The sequence below is a fragment of the Contarinia nasturtii genome, unplaced genomic scaffold (assembly GCF_009176525.2).
Source record: "Contarinia nasturtii isolate CC-2019 unplaced genomic scaffold, AAFC_CNas_1.1 Cnas_scaffold_2166, whole genome shotgun sequence".
Taxonomy (NCBI): domain Eukaryota; kingdom Metazoa; phylum Arthropoda; class Insecta; order Diptera; family Cecidomyiidae; genus Contarinia; species Contarinia nasturtii.
The window spans coordinates 126,746-136,368 of record NW_022199493.1 but is presented as its reverse complement, the minus strand read 5'-3'; the positions used below and the strand labels follow the sequence as shown (position 1 = coordinate 136,368).

General features: G+C 33.9%; 1 protein-coding gene across 6 annotated transcripts in view; it reads right to left on the bottom strand.

The window, feature by feature from the left end:
* The window catches only part of LOC116347895 (regulator of G-protein signaling 17), a 32,356-nt gene extending 30,337 nt beyond the window's left edge, over nucleotides 1-2,019 (bottom strand). For 4 of the 6 annotated variants that reach the window (XM_031778690.1, XM_031778696.1, XM_031778697.1 and 1 more), the window contains exons 1-2: nucleotides 1,694-2,019; nucleotides 1,103-1,453 (exon numbers count right to left, since the gene is read on the bottom strand). The gene's annotated coding sequence lies outside the window, so the exon portion shown is untranslated. Of the gene's footprint in view, nucleotides 1-1,102; nucleotides 1,454-1,654 lie in introns of all 6 variants that reach the window. The other 2 variants (XM_031778691.1, XM_031778694.1) reach the window with 2 other exon arrangements.
* Nucleotides 2,020-9,623: the final 7,604 nt, after the last annotated feature.

Below are 9,623 nucleotides of genomic sequence, written 5' to 3'. Positions count from 1 at the left end.
CTGCGGTACTCTTTGTTGCTACCGTTGCTTTGGCTGGCGTTGATTATGACTATACAATTCATCAAGAATGAAGAAAAAAAAAATGTTTTACACAACTACCAAAGTTATTGTTGTTGTTTTTTTTGGGAGAGTTCCGTGCGCGTCTTTTAAACAAATTATTTTAACATATTTTGTTAATTGAATATCATCTTTGTTTGTCCATCAATCGAATCGAAATCAAAACAAAAGAAAACGACTTCATTTTTAATGGGATCAAATATTGTCCTTTTCAATCGGATCAAATAAATATATATTGAATCGTTCGTCATCGAAAAGTATGAATTCAAAAAAGACCTAAACAGAGTGGAATCGAATGGAATTTCTTTTGGAAAATCACGCAAATCCATTCGAAACATCGTTAACCCTCAGCGCATATGGACAGACGTTCAAAAGTCATGATTCGGCGGGAATTTCCATTGAAGTGAGACAATGGAACAAATTTCCATTCAAAAACAAACAAACAAAAATTATGCACACATTGTGTGTGAAAAGGAGAACAACACTAACACGCAAAATTTAACATTGAATGGAAATTTGCAAATACAATTGGGAAAATCGTATTCAGCTTTGAATTTCACGATGAATATTCGAGACGAGAGCAAAAAAAACTATGCAAGTTAATTCGGGGAGCGAAAAAAAATTGAGCTACAGCTGAAAAATGTACATATGTATACATATCACAGAATGTGTACAAACGTTGATAAATTATCTGCATCGATTATATAGCTTGGAGCAACCGACTTATATCGCACTCAATTAGACCTAACGAATTTTTGTGTTGTGCTTTCTTTTAGTTTCTCTATCTCTCTGTCCCTTTATCTGACTCTTAAGCGTAGAATATTCTCTTGTTCTTCATATAATCAATTCGCTCTCTCCTTTTCTATTCATTCGATGGGTTCATTTGCTTGTTTGATTGCTCATTGTGTGTGTTTTCACATCGTTTTCGCCTATCGATATTGTAGCCACGTGTGTGATTCTTCATTTACTGTATGTTTTTTATCTGTTCAATCTGTTGTTCTTTGAGTGATATAACATTTATAACGAAATACTAGCTTTTACACACCATAGCTATCGCATTTTTGTTGGTTCGGTTCCTTTTCTCCGATTGTTTATTGTTGTTGAGCTCGTTGAGTTGCTATTTTGCTTGCACTGTTTTTCTTCAAATGACTAACACTTTTCATTCACTACACACAAAACACTTGATTTTCCACCGTGTGATTTCTATTGCTTTTCACGTTTTGTTCGATGTGTCTTCTGATTGTTGCTGCTATATGTGCGTGTTCGATAAAAAACCTTCTTTTTCAATCAAAAAACAACACACATTACTATTTGATCAGTGTTCTTTCATACGTGGTGTTCACTTAAATTGTATGGCGTTTTTTGTGATGTTGCACATAAAATGAAAATTTATTGTCTTTTTTGTTTGATGATTTAATCCACACACCGAACAATGAAAATGAAAAGAGAGAGAAAAAAAAATATCGTGAATATATGAAAATTACGATGAAAAACTAGGCAAGTAAAAGGAGAAGAAAAAACAAACAGAACACAACACAGTTGAATATAGATAGCGATTTAAACAAAAAAAAAAACACAAATCTTTTTTTTTTTTTACTATTTCGAAACTAGAGTTAAATAGAATTTTTCACTTTACAACACAATTATAAACGCGCGTTACACATTAAACGAGCAGTGTCTGTTTTCGTTTTCAGTTCTCGCACTCTTGTGAATGTAAAATTTTCGTTCTTAGTTTTCTTGCTCTCACACACGAAATTGCTCGGTCACACAGAGTACTGTGCTGTGTGTGCTTGTGCTACTGCCTGCTTCTGCCTGCTTTTGCTTATTCGTATTCTTCTTCTTCTTCTTCTTATTCGTTTTTCCCTTGCTGCGAACACTTTTTTTTTTCTTTTCTCGACAATGTATTGTGTGTGTATGTGCACTGGCTATCTCATTCTCGGATTGTTCTTGTTAAGGTTCTCCTGTGAGTGCTCAGTGTAAAATGTTAAACAAGCGCCTGTATAGTCGTTGCCTATATCAATCGCGCGTAATATGAAGTATATGAGTGTGTGGATTGCGCTTGTGAAAATGCTTTACATATTCTATCTCTATCGATAGAACGACTGTCTCACTCGAACGCCCTTTTTCCACCTAACCTGACATTTCGTTCCCGATTTTTCATTGCATTGCGCGTGAGCAACATCAAGCACACATATATGATTTTGGAGACTTTTTTATGCGAACATCGCTGATCAGCGCCATCATGCATGATATCGGTGAACTCAATTTAGTTCGGTATCATGAAAAATAATGTGCTTTTATATTTTAAAACCAAAGATGATAGAAAATTATTAAAGTTTATCATAGTAAACACCAAATTAATTTGGTTCTACTTCACACTGTAAACAAACAAGAAAATATAACAAATTGAAATACTTTTCGGAACACACAATAAACAATGTGAACGTAAAAAAAATATTGTATTGATTATTATTTTAAGCAAGTAATATTTTTCATTTATTTAAATTATTTTTTATCCTTAAAATCGACATGATTTGAATTTTTGAACAATAGTTTTTGTTATATAATTTTTATTTATTATGACTAGTAAGCGGGTGGTTATTTTATTTCTCTCCACAATGTAAAATACGTAGAATGATTATACGTATTGTATATTAAATAAGACACGTAATCACACTTGTCAAAATCGACTTGACAAGTCACACACGAATGCCGCTTGTTTACATTTTGAAGCCGCTGTAAATAGCGTTGTGAGAAATGGTATGAATAAAATAAATAAATAATTAATTAAATAGATTTTATTTGCTAAAACTAACATCTAATTTCGATAAAAAGATTGGTGAAAAGATTGGTGATTTGATTGACGTTGATTCCGGTATGATATAAAAAAAGAGTACTTTAAAAAGAATAAAATGAGAAGCGATTATAATTTTTCGAACTTTGGACGCTTTTGATGATGAACATTTATTGCGCTCTATTCTTTTTTCATTGTAATAAATGTGTTTGTAGTTTATTCGCGTTACTGCGATTTACCATAATTTCGCCGACATCCTAAAATTAATTGGTGTTTGCGCCAATGTAAAAGTCCATGGGATGTCCGATATTTTAAGCTTCTTCCAAACACTTTCATGTTCGTCGTAGACAAGATCGGCTCTGGTTTTAAGTAAAGACCGGAATCAATGACGAAATTCGATGTTAGTTTTGGCAAATAAAATCTATCTAATTAATTATTTTATTCTTACCATTTCTCACAAAGCTATTTACAGCGGCTTCAAAATGTAAACAACCGGCATTCGTGTGTGACTTGTCAAGTCGATTTTGACAATTGTGAATACGTAAAATACATTACATACAACTACAGAAACAATATAACAATCTCTCCCATCTCTCCCAGTCAACAGATGGCGTTAATGTATACCATTCGCAATATGAGTCTTCATAGTCTATACTGCTTGGAGCAACATATCAATTGTATGCTTTACATCGTATCAAGTGCACATTTATCTGTATAAAGTAGTGTGTGTGTGGGTGTGTGTGAGTGAGTGTATGGGATTGCGAGGCAACTGCTTCGGTTTCACTTTTTTCGTTTTCTCTTCTCTTTCGTCAGCATTGTATTGTTTGCTGAATGAAATGCGAATGAAAATTTCGTGCGATTCACAATATTATATCGTACACACATTTGTCGATTGAAAGAAAGTCACTGACGCTCTGTTGTCGCCTAGGTTGTCTTACGCGCGCAATAAGACAGAGCTTTGGCATATTGCTATTTGTCGATTGAAATATACACAAAAGAAAGCAATTCGGATATTGATACCGTTTGATTTTATGGAAATACTGATTAAATATAATTCTCTCTCTTTCGACCGTTTTTCGTTCCACACACGCATCGTTTCTTTTTTTCGCTCCCTTTTGCGATATTCATAATTGGCTGTTGTTGCAATTTGTAGCAAAGATATATATATATATTAGGGTGGGTCAAATTTTTTGTCGATGTAGCGTACACGGTGTTATTTGGATCATTTTAAGAATTTTTGCGCAAGAAACCACATATCTAAAATGAATTTCGAGCCAGCGGTTTTTTCTTCTTAGTTTTTTTCCAAAATATTTAAAAATCGACTTAGATGTTGTATGAAAAAGACAAGAAAATAATATTTTTGCTCTAGCCAAATGTGCATGCGGGGTTTTATTGGTACGAGGAAGCCGAATCCGGCCTTTGTTTTGCGATACAATCACGTTAAAATACACTTTCCCTACAAAAATATACTTTTTTTGACAAAAATCCATCATCGTGTACTAATAATGCCACATCTATTCAAAGTTTATAGGTGTTTTGTGGCTAAAAACATTTTTAGAGTAATAATAATGCAATGAAATCTTGTATTTATAGTCATTTGAACGTTCATCATAGCTTGAATATCGGGAATTTCATAGAAATCAAGAGTAAATGAACAAATGATCAAAAAGTGTTCACAAAATGATTTACATTCAAAGGAAAATCAACTTTTCAAACTGTTCTAACTGCTCAATTCGATTCATTTCCATCCAATAAGCAATTCTAATGCCCCTAGAAAATAACCTGAATCGATTTTTATACAGCCATAGTGACTGATTTGCATTTATGTTTTTAACTCGCAATATCTCGAATGCACACTTTTTAAGTTCATTTGCGAATGTATATTGGAGGGTTTTTTGACCCGAAAAACTTGAATCTGACATTTATTTTGTGATAAAATGAATTTCGGACACGATCGGATTGGTCGAACTAGCATTGGTGTAGTCCGACAGGTTCACGAGATTTTCAGGTCAAAATATGCATTGTTTAATCAGGTTTAATCGGTGTCATTTGTTCTTATTGTTTTATTTCTTGACTGCTCTTAGGCTAATTTTGTCCGCTGATTTTGAATATGATCTTAGATTCGTAATTTGTAATCATTCGATCGAACAAAATTCCATTTTTTGACGAACATTTCCAAAAAATGGCCGAAAATTGATTCCATTCTTTTGGAACGGAATCCATGAATTGCCTGGAAAATGGGAAAAAGTAGTGGCTAGCGATGGACAATACTTTGAATAAAAAAATGTGTACCATCCTCTTGAAATAAATGCCCAATTTCAGTGAAAAATCCTTACGTTTTAATTTATACTTCCAATAGATATGCGTAACTTTCATTAGAAGAAACCTAAATGCCCTGTTGAGTCATAAGGGGTGAATATCTCATTGCGAAGTTACAATGAAATGGGGTATTTTCACTTTTCGACCCGAATTAAAGGTTCAAGTTAGATGGAGTTAAACATAGGTCAAGGGAGATTGACAATGTATGGGGTCTATAGGTAATTTTTCACGAGGAATCCGAATATGTAATTATTTTGGGGTTAGATGGGGTATGGACCCAATTTCGGGGTATTTTTCGAAATTTTCGTAAATTTTGTAGGGGGCCCCTTTTGGGGTGATGGGAGGGGATCAGCAATGGCCTAAATGAAATGTGCGGATAAAATTAGTTGTAGTTGGCCATACATTTGAGTGCAAAATTCCTCACCCAAAAGGTGAAAAATCGACTTTGTATCATTTTACCCCAATCTCTGAGTTGTTGGGAGACTTGGGGTGAATGGGCACGAGACAAATATCATTTCTAGGGTAATTTAGGATGTTGATTCCTAGTTTCGAGGTTTCGAGTAAAAAAATCATATCTTGGGGGTTTTTGACCTCCCGACCCCTCTGGGGGGTGGAGGGACTTGGAAGGCAGGGCCCCCCTCATGGTATGGGCACCCCCTATTTTCACATACTTATTTTTTCGCCACTTCATATCGATCTGTACTAAGGAAATTTAAAACTTTTATTAACACTTCGATATGTTTACTGGTAAGAAGAAAAAACCGCTGGCTCGAAATTCATTTTAGACATATGGTTTCTTGGGCAAAAATTCTTAAAATGATCCAAATAACACCGTGAGGGGGTACGCTACATCAACTTTTTCGGCCCCCTACAAATTGACCCACCCTAATATATATATATATATATATATATATATACGCAAAAGATATATATATATATATATATATATATATATATGATTGAAATGGAAAACGAGCGTTGAGTCAAAGCGTTGTAAAAGAGGCAGAAAAGGTAAAGGAGACAACATAAACGAAAAGTACGCAAACAATGTAAGCAATTTTGTAAGTTCGTTGGAGACCAGAAACAATGCGCATATTGAATTGAATTTGAAAATTAAGGTTCCACAACATTTTTCTTTCTTTTTTATTTCGATCGAAATAAAAAAAAAAGATGAACGCAAAAGAAGAAAAATGTTGAAAAAGAATGAGTAAAACGAAAGAAAACGGAACCGTTTGCCTCGAACACGAAAATTTACATACATTCACATTTTTGGTTGTTGGCATTTCGCTAAGTGTAAAGAACACTCAGGCACCGCACTCTTGTGTATGCTTACAATGATTTTGAGGGCAATATTAAGATAGATTTGTGATATATGTTATAGATGGATACAAATGGCATAATGTTGCAAAGCAACATGGCTGAATCAACTTTCAATGTAAAACATTTCAACAATTGAGCACTTGGTGCTTATGTGTGTATACTTCTTATTCTGGACATATTCAGTTCAACAGCAAAAGAGAGAGAGGAAGAAGGAGAGAGAGAGAAAGAGCAGGAAAGAGAGGTCAATTTCGATGTCAAAAACGGAAGAAACATACTATATTTCAATCGAATACCCACATTTAACATCTTCGGCCTAGTTTTTACACCATTGAAATGATGGAAAGAATACATAGACACACAAAAATACTGACGCGTACATTACATGAGAATTTATTTGTATGCCAGAAAATGTCAGCACACAAGTACCATATTTTAGATTTTCTATGTTGCTATGTTTTCCCTGTCGAAATTTTGTACAGAGAATTTAAGAAGTACACGACGTACAATGGTCGATATACTATACCAAAATTTTGTGAATCGACAGAGATGAAGAAGGTATATTTTGTGTGTATCAGGGAGTGGAGCAAACACATACAAACAAGCAAAATGATTTTCCCATGATTTAAAAGCAAACGACCAGATGCTTTTGCTGCTAGTCACCATATCGGTTGATATTCAAACATTTTCGATTAACACTTCACTCCCGCACAGCAACGAACGATACGATAAACATTCAGGGGAGTTTCAGTTGGACGCATACGCGCACACTCGATTTCTCTAAACATGTGCATTTCACATGGTAGTTTCTTTTTCGCAGTTTGACTACTGACACTGCTGCTGCTGCTGCTGCTGCTGCTGCTATTACTGACATTTACTTTCAATACATTGAAGCGCTAGCATTTGTCCCGAATCACTTTCCACCTTCGCGTATAACACCGCCATTAAATATACTGTTATCTTGTTGGACCGACCTATTCATACTATCAAAGCATGCCAATCGTCAACCTATTTATTTGCGGTGTGCATGTGTTCTTCAGCGCACATCGAACAGCGTTTACTCCTCGATTTAAACAAAAAAAATCATGACACATACCAGTTTTTATGTTGATATCCATAGTTTATTTATTTTACCTACATGGTCTTGCATTCATTCCGAATTTAATGATACAAAAACTCGAATAATCAATTTTTCGAAAGGGAAAACCGTCTCGAGTTCAGCATCTACAACTTTAACCGATTGACTTATGACCTCAAATGTGAGCGCCCTTTTTTAAAATTCAAGAATTTTCAACGCTGAATACACCTGTATTGGTATATGGCGCTCATTATTACAAACTATATTACACTTCTTTAATTGGTTTTTAAATATATGAATAATTATTTTGACGAAGGTATCGCCGTATCGTCACTAACACGCAGTTTGAGTAATTTGAGAAGAACGACCGAAATCCAAATTGCGCATAAATCGAAAATGTACATGTTTTGTTATATCAAACACAGATTATTTTTTTTGCAAGAAATGCTTTACGAAGTCAAACGTATTTTATCAGAATTTTAATAAATCCAAATTCGTTCGTCATTTTACCAGAGCATGGATTTAATGACAGCTCGGCAACGCTTTATTAGAGATTAGTACCGCTGGCAACCGCAGAACTATATAGAATTATATGAAGTTATTTGGTGGCGTTTGTAAGCAATGTTGTCTTATTGCCATGCTTTGCATTTTACCAAACTCGAATAGTTTGTAAAAAAGAATAGTTCATTTGAAGTTCGAAGGAAAACGGTGAAAACTATATACAAGCAACGAAAAGCTGTTGAATACTTAATAGATTCTCTACTTAAATTCTAAGTATCACGTTGATTGGTTTAAATCCGGAAAGTTTATTCTAATAAAAGCTCAGTTTCTAGACTGAGCTTAAAGTCATTCTTATCGAAACTTTGCCCTTTCTGTTTGATGTTTTTCAATTTTTCATAATGGTACTACGTCGACTGTACTCACTTTTTATTTTCTAATATCGGTAATATGCATAATCTATTATTTACTTTAAATAAAAATATTATCTTAGCAAATTATGCGGCATGAAGTCGCGAAGAGAAAGTATATCTTTGTATTCTCATTGATACCAAAAAATTGTCTTTTTGCGTGCTTCATTCAAAATTTCATTGTAATTCTCAGGGGTCACCCCCACCTGTTTTCGATCAGAAAATATTTCCACTGATATTGCTCGAATTTGCTAGGGTTTTCTATTCCCTATTATTTATGTTTTAAAAGTGAAGATCTTTTCTTAGCTCATCAATTTGTGAAATGAGAAGAAATTCTTTCGATTTGCTAGGGATTTTGACCGAAAAAAGTGACCTAAAAACGGAAAAAACACTTTTTTTGCTAGAGGGTTTCACCGAAAAAATTCTTTCGATTTGAAAATCATGGAGTATTGAACAAACAGGTGATTCATCCACCTGTGAATAGTAGTAGCGATTCTTTTGAAAATTATTTAACCTAGTCACCGTTCTTTTGTACGAGTTTTCAACATTTTAATCTGAGTAGTAAATGTTGCATGTGATTTCTAGTGAGAGTCACTTTATTTATACATCATTAAACTATATTCCTTTGCATATTACATTTCATGTTAAATCATAGTAAATTAATGCCGATAATCCTTAAAATTATCAACATGAAACAATACAAGTGACAGTCGTCTCTGTCGTTGTGTCCTTCAAACACCTCTTTTTAATTTATTGGCGCTATATTTAAAAAAAAATATTTAAAACGTTCTTTGTTCTTCTGTTTCTGTCTAATAAATTTATTAATTTTCTTTAAAAAAGTACATTCTTACCTTCAATATAACTATAACTTACCAATGGAAATAATTGCAGGTTGCTTGTGATAAAATGAACTACATGAGATCCCTAACTAATAATACGGCTAATAATATAGCCCAATTACTCCCAATCAAAAGAGATTTAAAACAGCTAACCTGAGAAGATATTTCCTACAACATCCGCAAGATCAGCGATGATTAAATAACAGATTACCCAGAATTTTCCGAATCATGCTCGCACGCTGATGAATTGATCAGCATGTCTGTGTTATTTGATGCATTCATAACTAAAACATCCGCATGGTGTGATGGTG